Here is an 18,213-nt window from a genome sequence, read left to right on the forward strand (position 1 = left end):
ATGTATAATCTAGATCATTAAAGACAGAAACATCCTTGAGATGCCTAAAACCTACTCATGGAGGTTTCTAACATCAAATGGAAAGCATAGAGGAAACTTTCACAGCCTCATTTCATGGAAATTCACAGATGTTATGCACTGTGCATCCCCAATTCACCACAAGAATGTTAGGAAAACAAGTTGAATAGGCAGTAATGAATCTTTTCAGAGGGATGAAAACAAAAGACAGAATGAAAGAAAATTTACTTCTAATAGTTCCTCAAACCTTTTTGAAAATAGAATTTCAAATTACAACTCTGAACCTACCCTTTTGTTTGATTAAAAACATCTCATTACCCCATACAAGCTCATTATCATAAAGATGTATTAGTCTATTCTTACTGACAGTGACTTATTGCTAACTCCAAATTGACTATTGGTGTTTTGGTATTGAAATGCCAATACCAAAAATTGCACATAAGTCATTAGAATCAATGGCACTTTCAGATTTGGTTACACATACAGTCAAATGAAAGCCAGTAAGTCAGATGTGGTCATTATGCATAAAAAGACATAACATTAGTTTGGAAAAAAAAAATTAAATGCTCTTTGCCAAATACTTAAAAACATATTATTTTTTGTGACTTGTGTCTCACATAAGCTACAAAATATATAATGCAGAAAGAGTATCTTAGCTCTGCTTCTATGTCACCTAGAGATGCTTTGAAAATTCTACTGATTGTTTTCACTTTCAGTTCTTTTTCTGTAATTCATCCAAATACATCCCAATTCTGCAAGTGTTTAGGTACATTCTTAAATTTCCATTAAACACAATGAAACATAATCATGGAAATTGTGGTTAAACCCGTGTAAAATGATAGCTTTAGCCATCAGACTTCTGATTGCTAGTGTTTTTCCCACTTTTGCTGGCTTTGTAAAGTCAAGATAGAAAGAATTCAAGAAACCTGTGTACAACATGACATTTGGAGAATTGCACCAGAACCACTTTGAAATGCACCCAGTATTTTTTTTTTTCCACAAATCTGATTGTAAAATGTCTAACTATCTGCATGCGAAATCATTGTGTCTGGGCTCTTCCTAAAAACTGGAAATTTTCTGCCATTTCTAGTATTTAAAAGAGACTGGCCAGACATATATTTTTTTTTAATATCTTCCATCCTTAGAAGGAGCCCAGAAAGAAATGCTACTACTTTTCTTTCATAATCACCACCCACCATCTCACAGCAGGTTTCACTCAAGCAAAAGTTAAGTCACTTTTCTTTCCTCTCCCTTCTTAAAAAATACAATATATTAAAATGCCCAGCCTTGGGGATCAGCTCGTTAACCAAATACTGAAGAGTAGAACACTCAGTCCCTTGTTCCAGGTGCTGGGAAAGCTGCTGATTTTGTTTTTCAAAAAGCCCAATTTTCCCCCTTGAACATACACGTACTCCTAGTGGCACTTCTGTCGAGAGGGGGTAATTCTTTTCCCCAGCAGAAATATGGAGTGGCTGTTGCATAGCTTGTTGTTGAATTCTTTACCATATATTAGAGGACATATTTTGAAAACTTTCTTTCACCATGTCTAAAATAGCAAAAATGGCCTTTTCAATGGCAAAAATATTAGAGAAGAAAGTTCTTTCCTAAAGACAATTAACATAACTTCAATCATATAATTCAGGGATGGGACAAGAAAAGTGTCAAAGCAAACAGTAATATTAAGCCTAGACCCTTAGCAAAAGCTGAGGAAGGTATTCAGGTTAATATTTTCTTGGTAACATAATTTTCCTGGTAGAAACAGCAGCCTTCCACAGTAATTAATTAAAATAAAATCATGATAACAAAATAAGCCAGCTTCCCTGAGGTATTTGGAACTCTAGAAAACTACATTTTCCAAATATAGAACATAATTACCTTTCAGATATCACTATTAAAAGCTATGTTTTAGAGCAGGAATAAGAATCTTTTATTTTAAAAACTACATAGCAATGAAAATTGCAAACATAGGACAGGGGTCTCAATAATTACCTTCAGTCTTCCTTCTAATAAAGTCACAAATAAACACCGCATTCCCAATAAACACAGACTACAGAAAATACATAATAAATGCATTCACATTAATCTAGATTTTTTTCACTCTGATTGATGGAAATAGAGTTGAAATAACCCAGAAACTCAAAAATAACTTAGGTCTTGTCATGCTTTTCCTTTCTTCCTGAGAGTGAGGTTTGTTTGTTAATAAATACAAAGGAACAAATAGCATTTATTTTAGGTTGTAAGAGTATTCTAATACAATTCACTGCTAAAAGTGTAGATTAAACACTAAGCAAGGGTGTTTTCTTTAAAACTTAGAGGTACTATAAGATAATTCTAGACATTTAAAATTTTAACAGCATAGAATTACAGTCAATTAAAATGGAACATTTACCTTGCAAACCAGGTTCCATAGATACGAGCAGGAAAGAAAAAGAGTTTTCTGCCAAGTTTTCCAGGTCCACTGCTCACTTACTAGGTTAAAAAAAAAAAAAAAGAAAAAGAATAAAATTTATTTAGTCATCAGTTGTACCGAGATTTTTGAAATGGTTATGTTCTCAATGAAAACGCCTTGAGACATTTTCAAATGATATTTAGCTCCTGTCCAAAAAGAAAAAGATTGTCAGAGCCATAAATGTGTCTGTTAAGGTAAACAGAGTTAGAGGCAATTGAAACCTCCTTATAATAACCTCAACGCCAAAAAATAGAATACATTCTTTGGCACTCATGGGGAGCTGTGCTGCCTGCGGTAGGACAGAGAGGCATTTACTGGAGGATCTGAAGGTGAAACTGACAAAGCATTAAACCCAAGTAGAGGCAAAGGAAAACGAAAGGCACTTCAACAGTAGGATTAACTGTTTTTCTCTCATGGCGATAGAACTTGGCACCTCCACAGATTTCTTCATCCATGTCTCCAACTCTAGAAAGGATGGTTTTAGAATTTCTGCCATATTGAATTAAAATCTGAACTTTCCATTTATTTTAAATGGACAGATGAAGAAACACCTGTCTTACACTGTGAAGGCTGAGGAATTGAGAAAAGTTCTGAATCACATATGTGTCAGGACCAGAAAATGCCTGAAAGAATAATGATACCAATGACTAATAAAGACTGTGCTATTTCAAAATTAATGTGAAAAATGCCATAAACACTTTTGATGAGCATGTTTCACACAAGCTTTTAAAAAAAAACCAATCAAAATAATAAAATTATTCCTCTTCTTCCATATACAAATTACTATGCCAAGACCTTTCCCAATACCTGAAAAAGGTGACCCTACATGTCTACATAAAGCATTTTATGATCTAATTCAGGTTATTTTGTAAATTGAATATATATGGAAAAAAACTACAAAACCATTAAAATTATTCATATAAGTTTACATTTATACATATCAATTCTTAATAAGAGCTTACACACAAAATATCATATAAAAAATAAGACTATTATTTAAAATTATTTCTATTCCTAGGATATAATACAAATATACAGCAGTTACAGTAAAGATTAGATATCACAAGTAAAGGCAAAGGTAATGATAAAATATATTTTATTTAACTCTCATTCAACCAGCTTGTTATGTGGTATATAAATATGTGAGCTAATTCAATGATTTTATATTTTACTTTGTGGTTTATAACTAACAAAGTAAATGGACTAGTAGCTGAACTGCAGAGTACATCTGTAACATAAGGAATTTATGCAATTTATGCAATTTGCATTGCTGTCTTGAAAGACAGCAATGAACTGTCAGTACTCCAGGGTCTGGTACTGTCTCCACTAAACACAAATATTTCCCTAGAGAAGAAGCTGGGTTGCATGTTCACTAAAGCTGTAGTTTTGGCATGATATTTACATCAATTCTCTAATATCTCCCTAGTATATATATAATTTTCAGACAAAATGGAAATTTTTTTTAAACTCACAGCAATACTTTTTCAGGTTTTCTCTTCCTAGAGAGGTATAACTATTTATTGATTTTACATTTTTTTGTATTTGAATTCTTCTCAGAATTAACACACAATCTAAAGGAATCAGAAGGGAAAAAAACCCAAAAAACCTAAATAATTTAAACAATCCCAAACACAGAAAAACAACAACAAAAACAAAAACAACAAAACCAAAAACAAAACAAAACAAAAAAAAACACAAAAAACCAACAAAAAACCCCAAAAAACCACAGAAACTCCACAAATAAGAAAATTAATCATGTATCTAAATTTTTTAAAAATTTTGTTTATGCTGAAGCCAAAGGGAAATATTTTAAATATTATAGTTGTTTGCCTTCACCTTTGGTTGGACACACAATAAAACGAAAACAAAGGTCAGCATGAGCTTTTGGAGGCTGAGAGAATTAAACTCTGAAACCTCTTTTATATTCAAACTAACCTTCAAAGGATATTTAGATATCATATCTAAACAGGAAGAAACAAATGCTCAGGAAGTTTCACGTGAATATGAGGAAGAACTTCTTTCCTGTGTGTCTGACCGAACACTGGAACAGATGGTCCAGAGAGGGCGCAGAGTCTCTCTCACTGGAGATATTAAAAAACTGTCTAGATGAAATCCTGTGCCATGTGCTTTGGGATGACCCTGCTTGAGCAGGGACATTGGACCAGATGACCCACTGGACCAGATGGTGCTTCCACCTGGAACCATTCCAGATTCTGTGATTTCTCTCCTCACCAAAATGTAGCACCAAAATGAAGTATCAACATCATTAGAGGAGACCAAGGGTCAAACTGTTGATAACCAAAATGTTCATAACATTTCCATCTCATTACTTAATTATTTTTGAGTGTAAAACTCAAGTGAGAGTGTAAAACTCAAGGAGAGGACTAGAGGGTTGTTGTTATTAAGACCCCCGTGGGAATTCAACAAGAAGCTAGCAAAGAAGATAAATTTTTCTGCAGCAAGAAATAGTTCCTTCAGAGATAAGTGATTGCTTAATAGGTGAGACACAGAGTAGCTAATCAGTTTTCCCAGCTGCAAAATAACACTAGTATCTCACCTTAAAACAAGCTGCTCTTGGCCCCAAGCTGCTCTTTAGGTGGTACAGAGCAGATGTTGGGGAAACACACAAGCTTAATAACCAGCTGTGGAAATAAAAGAAGATAGTCAGCGCCAGTGCATGTACACACGGGGAAAAAAGGCAATAATATTGGAAAAAAAAAGCATTGTGTTCCCCTCAGATATAAGATCTGGGACTCCTAGAGAGCTGGTTTATGAGAGCATCAGCTTAGTTGTCAAGAAAAATCTTAAAGATAAGTATTATGTGAATGGAAGAGATGAAAAATAGAAAATACTTATAGACAAATAAGAAGGAGGAGATGCCACAATTTTCTACACAATCTTTAGCAGTGCTAAAAAGCCAGATGGTGTTTTATAATACCTATCAGAATAAAAATCCAAAATGAACTAAATTATACTTTCATTCATAGTCTGTGCATGGAAAACAGAGCATTTTGCCTCAGATGCTGATTATCCTAGATTTTTGAAGGAAAAATTATCTGCAAGAGTTCCCCTCCAATAACTCTGGAATATTTTACCTAATTTTGTCTATTGCAACAGTGCATGCGTAGCCTTAATTAAGATGCTGCTTTATGGAAGAGAAAACTGTCACTAAAATCACAGTGAGAATGTAACAATACCAAAATCAGCAGTTACCAAAATGAGAAGTCAGTAAACCATACTACACAGAGACAGCCTGCAAACATTAAAGTTTTCATTGGGTTTTTTTGAGCCGCATGCCAAACATGTGAAATGTACAAAGACAATCTTGTCCTAAGATCAGACAATAAATATGAGCATCATGAAAATGAGTCATGTGATCTACCTTGACCTACATTGAAAAAATTAAATGCCACAGAGCTAAATGTCGAAATACAACCAAGAAATGACTGCTTAAACTTCAGAAAAAGAAATGTGTCAGATTTACAGAAAGATGACCTACACCAGAAGAAAGAAAACTCTCCAGATCTGTATCTTGAAAAGATAATGAACTAAGTGTATATATAAATAAAAGCATGAAAAAATAATTTTTTATACAATAGAATTTTGTAAGGGTACTGACCATATTTTTCTTTAGATTAAATCACAGTTCAGGATTTTTTACAGAATTCCAAAGAGCTGTTAACTAACATACACTGAGGAGAGGAATAGCTTGTTTTTGAATCTGCCATAGTTCAAAACATTACCTTATAAAGTATGTTTCTTTTCAAGCCTTAATGATTTGAAGATAAAAAATTTTCTCATAAACTTAAGCCAGGAATGGATTTTTGTTCAGTTTGGGTTTTTTTTCTTTCTTTCCTTTTTTTGGGGGGGGTTTTGGCTTGGTTTGGTTTGGCGTTTTCTGTTGTTTTTTGGGGTTTTTTAAAATTTTTAATGCAATACATTTTTACATTTCTTACAGTACATAAGTATTAAGCTCAGAGAGAATTTTCTTTGAAACCTAAAACCTAAACAAACTAGCTAATAAAAAAGTAAACCGTGGGACAAAGATATCATCACATTTTCTCTGAAAGAAAATATCTGAGACTTGGTATTGAAAAAATTAATTAAAAATATCTGCTGCACACCGAGGCCTTCAAACAAGACCTTTGAGAATCAGCATTAGGAATGAGTAGCTAAACTCTTCCAAACATTGCTGCTTTCAGTACAGATAGTAAGTTGCGCCAGACCACTTTAACTTACAGGTTCCTGTTTATTTTCCTGTCTCCATTCCATGCTCCCCAGATGAAAGAAGTTGCAGAGAGACACAGAAGAAGTGTAGCTTTGTGAGGGCAGACATTACACTGAAATATCCACAGCCTCCTATTTGGAGTCAAAGACATACTATTCTCTGTAGATATGAACTTTAGCATCCTAAACAAGAAAATACTGGTAATAGCAAAATCAGCTCTTAAAGCTGACACAGATAGAAATATTGAGTTTAAACTGCAGAAAAATAGATCAAATTTCAATGGAAAACCCCTAAGGATGCTTTAGCACTGAAATAAAGTGTCTATGGGAGCTGTGGAACCTCCAATATTTCTGTCATTGTGAAGCAAATGTGAATACCTACCAGAAATCACACATATACAGCCAGAAAGCATCACTGGGAGAGGGCAGTGGGTAATATGCTCTTGAAAACCCATCGTCTTCAACGTTATTTTCAATAATTTCTAAAATTTAAACAATACAAACTGGATATACTTTTTGGTTCATATTTAATCATCTGACTTAAAATATACATCCCTCATCACTTTATTTCAGGTATCAGAAGTGATCAAAAGTGAACAAAGGCAATATTTTTAGGTTCAACATCAAGATAAAACTGAAAAAAGGTCAAAGCCTCACTTTTTAAATATCCTCAAGATTTATATAATCATCAGTAACTACAGTTCCTCTTTTAATGATTATGAATGAGATTTTTGAAAACAAATCAGTTTTAGATCTTTGAAGCAAAAATATCTCATTTCTTTTCCAAAAAGCCCATATAAATTTATTGATGCTTTTGATCAAAATCAAAATATTGAGGCATTGTGAAATAAAACTACTAAATACTGTCATTATCTTAATTTTTCATCATCATATAACCTTCAGTTACAAATGAAAGCTTACTAAGTCTAATGTTTAATTGTCATTACCGACAAAAGTGATGTAAAGAAGTTTGTTGTCTCTGTAAAGTCATTACTTCCAAATATTTATTTTCTATAATTTTGAAAATTTGATAACTTTCCAGTGAAAGTCACAATGTTTGGTCACTATTGAACTGTTGCAAACAAAATTCAAAACTATCAAGAACACAAAAAAACCTTCTCTATATGACAAACTTCACAGTGTTGCCTGAAAAAATCATAATTGCTTGATTCTCGCCTTTCAGTGTTTGTTCTCTTTACCATCAAGAGCATTCCTTTGTAAATACAATAAAAGTGTTAGTTTGATTCCTCTCCCTAGCTCTAGAGATTTCCTCAGGTTTACAGCCACCTGTCAAAATTAACTTACATGTATCTTGAAAACCAGAAGGCAGTTTTGTTACTATCTAATCAATATATATGCACCATCTTTAGGTTTTTATTTTTGTCTGTGCTATTCCAAACATAAAGGTAACTAATATAGATATATGCCTCCTACTCAAATCTCTCACCAACCCATCCCACTTCTTTGCATGGTGGATGAAACACTTAGTGTGTTACTCATTGACAAAATTACAGCTATTAAGAATTCCCTAAGGACAGAGAGATATTCTGCATATTTCTTGCAATGAAAAGTCATCAGCTGCCTTCCAATAACCTGTAACACCAACACTTGTCAGGTATGTTCTCTTACAGCTTTGAATACCTCATGATGGACCATTATTCTGTAAACCACTCCTATAAATTTGTTTAATTTTGGAGACATTTAGGAGTAACTAGTTAAAATAGTGGGAATTATTACATCAGTGTCTTAGGAGAAATCATCTCTTTTTACCATGGATAGTGGAAAACACACAGTCTTATATGAACCAAAGACGTGATAGTCTACAAATGTTCTATGTAACTACATTACATAACAATTCAAAACTGGCAGAGTTAAAGACAAAGTTTAAACATGTCACACTGAACAGGACAAAGACAACATGAATAACTAAAAGGCTCAGTACTCACACCATCAATCACCATTTTTAACTGTAGGTTTCAGTCATGCAGAGTTTCACACACTTTTATTGTGTTGCATGATAGCTAATTCAAAGAACTTGCTCTTTGGTAGAAAAGAAAAATAAGTTAATGAATTTATATGATACATACTAAACTGTTGCCACAGCCTGTTTTATGTTATTTCTTTTGTAGTTCAGCAAATAGGACTTGTCACAACATAAAATGAAGTAATAAGCTCTTTATTCAAGTGTTTCCCTTTTCAACCAGAGAATTGTTGAGATAGGGAGACATGAGGAATTAAAAAAATAGTTATTAGAAAAAGTTTAATTTGCATAAGTCCAACAGCACTCTTGTATTTTCTATGTGACTGTAATCTCTGTTTTTCATGTACCTCCTACCCCTCTATCTTTTCTGCCTCTATTATTTATAAAACAAAAATTGCTTCCCATGATATAATGCTTGTTTCTTGCAGAACAATGAGTTTTTAGGGGTTTTTTCCAGTAAAAAACAAGGACAATTTACTGCAAGAACTTAGGGAGAAGTTAATTAAGAAAAGGAAGTAGTTTAATTTCAATGCCACTTAAAATACACAGTTACAATAAGTAACATGAGACAAGAAATCCTGGTGTTAAAGCTCTGCTTGTTGGCTTTGGTGAGTAAGCAGGTTTCATCTTTTGTTTGTTACTCAGAGTTGCACTGCATCGTTTCTACAGCTGAAAAAGATAAGAAATATGCTATTTGCTTCAGCCGTGGATACACAGGGCAATTTCAGTGCCAGTGACATGGCTTGACTAAGAGCCGCTAAAATACATGGGGATTACCAAAGGGAGAGAACCAGTGAAGGAATTGCTTTGCTTACAGCTTCTCTGCCTTACTCTGAAACAAAGTCAAATTGCCTCTTTGATTGTCTTCTCTTCCACACCCAGATTTATCCTTAATCACAGTCATAAACAGAAACAAGTGCCTGAATTAAAAACGTTGTCTATAAATCTTCAGCATGCATACATAAGAGTTATTATGTTTTACAGCTGTAATCTACCTGTAATGTAATAGATACCTTTTTGCAATATAAAAAAGAATATGGAATTGTCACTATAACTAAATCAACTTTATATGAATGTTCTCACACTAAGCCAAGTGTTGCTTGACCTTGCACTTGTAGGTTGATGGGTGATTCAAGTGCAGACCTGGTTCATTTCAGAGGACTATGTTTGTGAGATAGATGACATTCATCTTCAGACTGGGGAGCTGAGCTCTTGCACTTAAGGTTTACAATAGTTTTAGCAGAATTGCAATCTGGAAAAAGGAACCGACACTTTTATGATTTTCTTACCCTTTGGCAACACTATGTTCAGAGTAAGAGCTCTAGCAATAAATATTTTGTAATATAGTAAGAACTTGGAGAAAGTATCGAAGCAAATCAAAACACTCTAAACTCCAGATGCTTCATTTCATGAGTTCACCCCAAAGCAAACAGATTACCATCTGGGCATATAAAAGAGAAAAATAAAATATGCACTTAAAGCAGCCTGTGTTTGAAAGTACAGTGTGTATAGTATGATCTAACACACTGAGTTAGAAAAGTGTTTCACCTAAATAGTATTTGAGATACTACTGAAGTGTTGAGCTAATATTTAAGATGAACTGCAATATGCGTCAATTTAGCAGATAAATACTCCAATAAAATAAAATAAAATAAAATGACCCAACACCCTTGATAATACTGGTGATTTATTTTTCCAATTAATTTCAAATATACAGAAAACATATTGAGGTTATTTGAAGCATATTACTTCAAAGAAAGGACTGTAACTGCCCAAGCAAATTGAACTAACCCCAAGTGGCTTTCACAAACACTCTTATTATCCTCATACAGGTTTAAAGCTCACAGAATAAATACTTACAAAGCAGATCATAAAATCTTCCCTCATTACTTCTACATATATGCACATCACACTTCTTGACAAACTAAAGGATTTTCATAAGGTTTATATTATGTATTATGAATTTTTTCATACAATAAAGACCATGTAGAAGACCTTTTACTTCCATTTTTTTTCTACAGGAAGCCATTTTATGGCAGCCAATATTCTGAAAGATAAGTAATAATGTAAACTGAAGCCTTACTTTTTTACCATGGACAGGCTTATTTTCTGAAAAACAGGGCAAAGTCAGCAGCAAATACTGTCTGAGTAGTGAACTCTGGGAAACAGGATAGATATTTTTATTCCTGTACTAAAAAACTCCCAGCTGTCAGTTTGGATGCAGATGTTCTCCACAGTCTTGCCAGATAAAGGAGACACGGGAATCCTGACAAATGGATGAAAAGGCTTCAGGATGAGACAATGTGTTTACTGATTGTTACTGCAGATACACTGACCAGTGGTGTATTAGATGTTTTAAATGTGTTTACCATTTTGGAAATGTAGAGATCTTAATGAAATCAGACCTCTGTGTTTATAAGTTTATATGGTTCCTGCAAATTCCCTGGTGTTTATGGTGTGAACACCTCTTGTAGAATGCTGACACAGGTTCAGAGCAATTTTGGCCACCTCTGCAGTGCCTACCTTTTGGAGTGACTTCCTTTTGTTTATGACTATTATTTTAGTATAAACCAGCATGAAGATGGATCTAATTCTGCTGGACTCAGGTACTAAAATGAAATGCTGGTGTTTCTATTCCATACTAATCTGAGACCCCCTCTACTGTTTTTAAATATTTACAGAATTTGTATTAGCGGTTATTCACTTGAGAACTTTCTCATCCTTATTTTCAAGTTCTCAATAATTATAGTCTTTGTTATAACTGCTCAAAGCCTCTTTGAACTTACAGATTAAACAGATTCAAACAGACCTGGAAAAGACCACAAGTTTTCAAGCCTTGTGGAACCAGGATCTGCACACCCAATCCAGAACTATCTTCCCTGACCTTGTGATGACATTGCCTGGTGTAGAGAAAGGTTTGTGTGTTACAGACTTTGTGATACAGTGGAAATATTGAGATGATTGTTACAGTATGAAGTTTAAGGAGCTGCAACTCCTTATAGCTAAAATGTCTCTTTTTTCCAACTTAAGGGAGACAAAAAAATATGCCCAGGATGAGTATGACTTGCGGAAAAAGTGATAGTAAGCAATAACAGTCTTATCCAAATTTGGATAAGTGGACTTAAGTGGAACTGAATTAACTCTACTATAACTTATAGTAGAACTGAAAAAAATATTTTTAAACCTCAAATGGCCTTTCTCAATAAATAAATAAATAAATAAATAAATAAATAAATAAAGTCTATTAGGAAATTTGATGGCTCATGTTTGAAGAAAAATATAGAACTTTAAAAAAAAACAAAAACAAAAACAAACTATGTTTACATTAAGAACATCAATATCAGCTTCCAGTGCTAAATTAATATTAATTCCTTTTTCTTTAAAAACTGTACTATGTTCTTATTGTTATATTGATCTTGTTTCCCTTCTATTTCAGATGGCAAAATAATTGGCTGTCCTCATTTAGGTACTAAAAGCTATTTGCTTCCGACATTTATCTAAAGGCAAGTGTAATCCAAAGAATAATCTGTTCACTTCTGGAATCCTATAATTTGCATCCCTTATGAGCCATCACCCCCATGCAGGGAAATAAAAATTAACCTCTAGGTAAGTCAAAAGAAAAGTTAATTTTAACTCAGTGAATTAAAGCCTTTTGATTCCAATTACAATGAATAAATATTCAATTTAAATTTTATCATAGAAAACTAAGAATAATGATGAAATGAATTGATATATTTTGATTTTTTCAAGAAAGAATTATTTTGATTTGACAAAAATTACTCCTTACCTAAAAATTTCCAATCAAGTAATTTGAGAAAGCTTTATCTTCACAGCAGAAATGCACACTTTACATTACATAATTTCAGGGACTGGAATTTTTAAGGAATATTTTAGCTGTGACTATATTTATTTGAAAAATATGTGAAAACCACTATTCAAATTTTCAAATTAAAAAAAAGGAACAAAAATATTAAGTTTAATAAAATTAAGAACTATTCCTCCTTAAGCGATACGATTTGTATGTTAAAACTTTTTTCCCACCATTTGCTAAATTTTCTCCAAATCATGTGAATATGTTCTTCCATTTACCTGCACCTTTAGTACATTTTTTATTTTCTGGAATGAAGTCAGCAGTCTAAAATAAGAGTTTCCAACACTAGGCACAGAATAAGGCATCTTAATATAAGATGTAGTAGATGGTATTCCCCGTTAATGTTGTCTTTTAACTTAGCCATTTGGTTTCCCTATAAAAGTAGATGGACCCGATTATCTTTAATAACATTCCTGCCTCAGAAAGCTTACAACTGGAAGCAGGAATGGGTATATAAACCAACTTTTCATTTAAGAGCATCTAGATGTTGTGGGTGTCTAAGGACTGACTGAACAGGGGAGAAAGAAGCACTGTGTAAGGAAGAATTTAATGGCTGCAGTCAGGACAAGGAAAATTAGTGATTTCCTTAAAAAATATTAAGCTTATTGGTTTCATTGTTGTAACTAGATATGCAGTTGTATCCCTGGAAGAGATAACCTATGACAGCTATTTCAAGAAACTTTGCAAAGCTACTTTCTGCACCCTTTGTTTGAGAGTCAATAGGGTTTTTGGATAATTGGAACATCTGGGGAATAGACCAGTAGTCTCTACATCTTCCATATCTCACTACTTAAGGACAACATTTAGCGTCCATGATCAACTTGAATCACAACAAAAATTTTAAGTAAAGAATTGCTAAATGGCATTCCTCGATGCAAGTATGTTAGTTGGCTTAGTACTTTTCTATAAAACCATCAGTTTTGTTGCTTAGCCTTCTATAAAAAAATGAGTACAAGAGATTTTAACAATACATTTATGTTTTTGAGACTGAAAACCAATAAATAACTAATTTATTAAGAATAATTTACTAATATTATTTATGTACAAGTTTCTTGTCAGGCGTGGAGTGAAAATGAAGGATGGTATCTATGTGATGGGTATAGTATAGTCTTTATACCTGAACAGTGTCAAACCCAGAAGGCATAAAACCATCACAGAGAAGAAGCTAAGCCGTCTGCTCAACATTTGCATATGTAAAAATAAGTGGCTTTTTATGCTGCTGCTGTATTTTCTATCCCTATGTCTGAAAAGCTAATAATACTTCCAGTATGTTTCAGACATCTATGTTAAAAGCAAAGTAATAATTAAATTTACAAAATAACATATTTTGTAAATTAAATTTACAAAATAACTTATTTTCCTGTGATTAATAAAAATAGTTACATCAACATGTAATGATTTAGGCAAAATAAGGCCATTCTTTTATTTGATATATTCTTTTACTTGTTAGCAAGGCTAAAAAATGATGATTGGCTTCCCCACATTTTACAGAAGGATCAGAAATTAACTGAAACTCAGTGACAGACAATTGACAGTCAAGACTATCTTTCTGTCCTAAGAAAACCTAAAAAACAGTGCTGTTGCTGATTCATATCAACTACGATAAGAAGTAGAACACTTAGGTAAGAAATTATTAACTTTTCATAGTTATATTTTTCAGAGTCACAATATAAATAGACACTTCAGCACCTTATTAAGAGTTTATTAATGACTCAGAAATTTAGGCACAGAAAAATACAACCTCCTTTTTCAAGCAAGTTCATTCAATATAAAAAATGTTTAAAATATAATCGAAAATAATCTTACTGAATTTTTCCAAACCTTAATTATAGAGTCCCATTATTTTCAATAATTAATTTACAGTTGAATAGTGTCTCTAAGAGGACATGCAAATCAGAACCATGATGCTGTACAGAATTCCAATCATGCTTGAAAGCCCCCGATAGCCCAAAATAAAGAAAGCTTTCTGAAAACGTTTTAATGGGAAGCAAAAAAGAAAAAAAGTTTTTAAAGCTTCAAGTTCTGTGTGCTTGCAAAAAGAACTCAGAGACTCAATTTCTTTCTACAGTTTTAAGAATAATCTTCTTTGGCTTCATAATGAGCAACAGAATACTGTCTGAGATCATTCTCTACAAAACATGTAAGTCTATATAAAACAGTTGGTATGGGCTTAGGATATTTTGTATCAGAACTGTGGTGTCTATTGCAGGGAAAAGATAAATATATTCAAAAGAAGCATATTTTGATGCTAAAGTTGACTTATAAAGCAGCTTTTTGTTATTAAAAAAACACATTAAATCTGTAAGATAAAGATAAAGATAAAGAACAGTGAGAGTAAATGATTGAGTTTTAATTCATAGTTCCTTTCCAGGAGAGTACGCACACCATAACACACACCTTCCTTCCCTTGCCTCTAGTATCCTTTCTAGTTTTTTACATCTGCTGTTAAGGAGGGAAGGACTCAAACAAGTACTGTTACTCTGTTAACATCTTACAGAACAAAGGAAGAAAAATGAACACCAATAGGCAGTCCTGATGCATGGCTACTTTGAGATATTCATTATTCTATAAATCCCCGTTAAGTACTGAAAGATTGCAATTATGTTTTCTTGGAGGCTCCTCTTCTCCACGGTCAGTTCATTCAACTTTTTCAAACTGTTCTCATAGAAGAGCTGCTTCAGGCCTCTGATCATTATTTCCATGGCCCTTCACTGGATCTGTTCTTACTGGTGCATGCCCTTGCTGAGCTGGGACCCCAGAGCTGGGTGCAGGTTCCAGGTGGGCTGTCAGCAGAGCAGAGGGGCAGAATCCCCTCCCTCCCCTGCTGCCCACGCTGCTTTGGATGCAGCTCAGGACACATTTGGCTTTCTGGGCTGAGAGTGCCCATGGCTGGGTCATGTCCAGCCTCTCACCCACCAGCACCCCAAGTCCTTCTCAGCAGTGCCACTCCCTGAGTCCCTTTGTCCCTCAGCCCACACTGATACTGGGGGTTACCCTGACCCAGGTGCAGGACTTTGCACTTGCCCTTTTTGAACTTCAAGAGAATTGCACAGACCCTCTCTCAGACCTGAAGGGGTCCTCTGGATAACATCACTTCCCTCCAGTGTGTTGATCATGCCTCCCATTTTGGTGCCTTCTGCAAACATTTGGGGAGAAAATTTTGGATAGCACTACGTCCTTGAAGACGATGTTGATGGTATAGGTCCTTCTGTAGACCCTATGACAAATTTGGCTAACTCATCTAACATGGTAATGACAACTACTAGTAGTCATAGCAAAAGTTATTTCTATTATAATTCAGTCTCTTTTTTTTAATCAAGTCACATTTTTACATTCTATCTGCAATCACTTTCTGCAGATTTCTGCTGGCTCACAGGAATGGTTGTCAAAAGAAATGTCTGCCCTTTTCAGCAAATACAGCAGAAAGGAAGTTCTCAATTCATAATTCATACAGGGAACATTATTCAAGGACCTACTCTATGCATTCATCCAAGTAACAGAAATATATCCTAACTCCTATGGGGCCATAAAAATGTGTTTGAGAACAGTACACCTGGAGGAATACTTATAACAGAGAGTGTGGGAACAATTTATTGCCTGAAATAAGCTATTCCATTCATGAAAAAATTGGTGACAAAGAGCACACTATTAGAACTAGAAATAATTCTATGTATTTTTCATCTGTTAACAAACTATTTAGATTACATACACACATATATATATATATATATATATATATATATATATTTCTTCATCTCAGCAGTCTTCTAACAGTGAATCTTTTTCCTCTTCTTATGAGCAGGAACACATTTTCTGATTTCATATTACAGGGTAAAATTTCATATAATTAAATTTTCAGGGTAAAATTTCATATCATTAAATCTTCAGGGTAAAAATGGCTTTTCAACAGGTCTTGTCTGTAACTGTGAGTGTGTGTGCGAATTATGTGAAAATTTTTGCTAATCGATAAGACAGTGTGGAGGCTGAGCTCAAACACATGAACTCACAAATGCACATGCAATATCAGTTTGTGTGATTATTTCAGCTGGAAGTTGATTCCAGCATTATGAGCGTAATCTTCTCTGTCAGGGATTTAATTCTAAGAGATCTTCCTGACTTAGCTGAAGACATTGTAACTAAAATCTAAAATGTTATCTGGAAATCTTTCCTTCTGTTCCTTTTCTGTAACTGCAATGTCAAAGTGGGATTAAAAAAACAAAATGGGGTTGCCTTTAAAACAACTCAAACTTTCACTAAAAACACTTTGTTAATGCCAAAACCCACCAAGGTTCCACAGTTATGATACAGTCATTTTGACATGCTAGTAAGAATGGCCACCAGACTGAAGTCTGAAATGTTCAAGATGTTCTGAAACTGGTGACCTAAAACAAAAGCATGCAGAACCTGGTAATTATGTAGGGACAGCTAGGTGACTAGAATGATTTCTACTGACAGTCTCTGAGTAAGCCAGGACATTTAACTGAAAAATTGTCTGACATACCAAGGCATTGAAAAATTTTAATCATAGTACCTGGCACTGGATTTCTGTAAATATAGTTGCAAAATTAAAATTTTCATCCCTAGCATGGCTGTATATTGAGAATTAACTCATTACACCTGTTCATGAGATTTGCTATTTATGAAAGGAACAGTGGGAATGAATATATATGGAAAAAAAAAAGAGAATATCATAGCAATGATGACAAGTCAAACTACAAAACCATTAAAATTATTCATATAAGTTTACATTTATACATATCAATTCTTAATAAGAGCTTACACACATTAATATTCTATTTTATGAGGAAAAAAGTAAAGAAATAAAAATATTAAACTATGAAAACAAACTTCAAGACAGGAGAATACAAATGCAAACACCTACATAATGTATTAGAAATTCATACAGTAATGATAGGTTAAGAATTTCAAGATTATAATCAGAAAAATATGACAAAATCAGAATGTTTTCAGGAAATGATTGCCATGTTTTATCAACTATAAACAACTAGTCACAGTCCTTCTTCCTCTACTAAGTGTACATCTGCTCTAAAATCTAAATAATGCTGCTGTACACAGAGTGGCATCATGACTTCAAAAGCCATAGGCAATACTTAAGGTGGGGAACAATGTCTTCTCTTAGAAGGGAAGTAACAGTATAAAACCCAAATGTCTCCTTGGTATTAACAGTGTGGAAAGTACAATTTCTGAGGAAAGATTAAATCACACTGAGAAATCTTTTAAACAGAAGTAATGGGGAAGAGAGATGACAACCCAGAGACTAGTAAAGAAATTATGCTTCTAATGAAAAGAAAAGGGTGCTTGGAAATGGGAGCAAAAGATACCACACCACCAGATTCAGGATGTCAGGCTCCACTCCAGGGTAGGCACACAACTACACATGGATGGAAACAAAACTGCAGTGACTGGGATATGGAGGGAAAAGTCACATGAATGAAGGAGGCAGTGAATGAGTAAAAATTTACAGTAAAGATAGACAGGGAACAGAATGAGATGAAGATGGCTCTCATTGTGACGGCACCAAGACATAAGGCTCTCATACAGAGGCAGATAAGCTTGGCTTAAACTAGGAATGACTTTTCTCTGGGTTTCATAAATGAGGGTTTTCTCTGTACTTAAGGATAGGATTCAAGATTAAGGATAATGACC

At 33.9% G+C, this 18,213-nt stretch overlaps 1 protein-coding gene across 3 annotated transcripts in view; it reads right to left on the reverse strand.

Moving 5' to 3' along the window:
• The window catches only part of LINGO2 (leucine rich repeat and Ig domain containing 2), a 476,779-nt gene that overhangs the window by 310,761 nt on the left and 147,805 nt on the right, over positions 1 to 18,213 (reverse strand). For 2 of the 3 annotated variants that reach the window (XM_039733190.1, XM_039733191.1), the window contains exon 2: positions 2,408 to 2,487. The gene's annotated coding sequence lies outside the window, so the exon portion shown is untranslated. Of the gene's footprint in view, positions 1 to 2,407; positions 2,488 to 5,024; positions 5,071 to 18,213 lie in introns of those variants that run through there. The other variant, XM_039733192.1, reaches the window with a different exon arrangement.

Source organism: Passer montanus, unplaced genomic scaffold (assembly GCF_014805655.1).
Source record: "Passer montanus isolate IOZ18808 unplaced genomic scaffold, ASM1480565v1 scaffold84, whole genome shotgun sequence".
Classification (NCBI taxonomy): domain Eukaryota; kingdom Metazoa; phylum Chordata; class Aves; order Passeriformes; family Passeridae; genus Passer; species Passer montanus.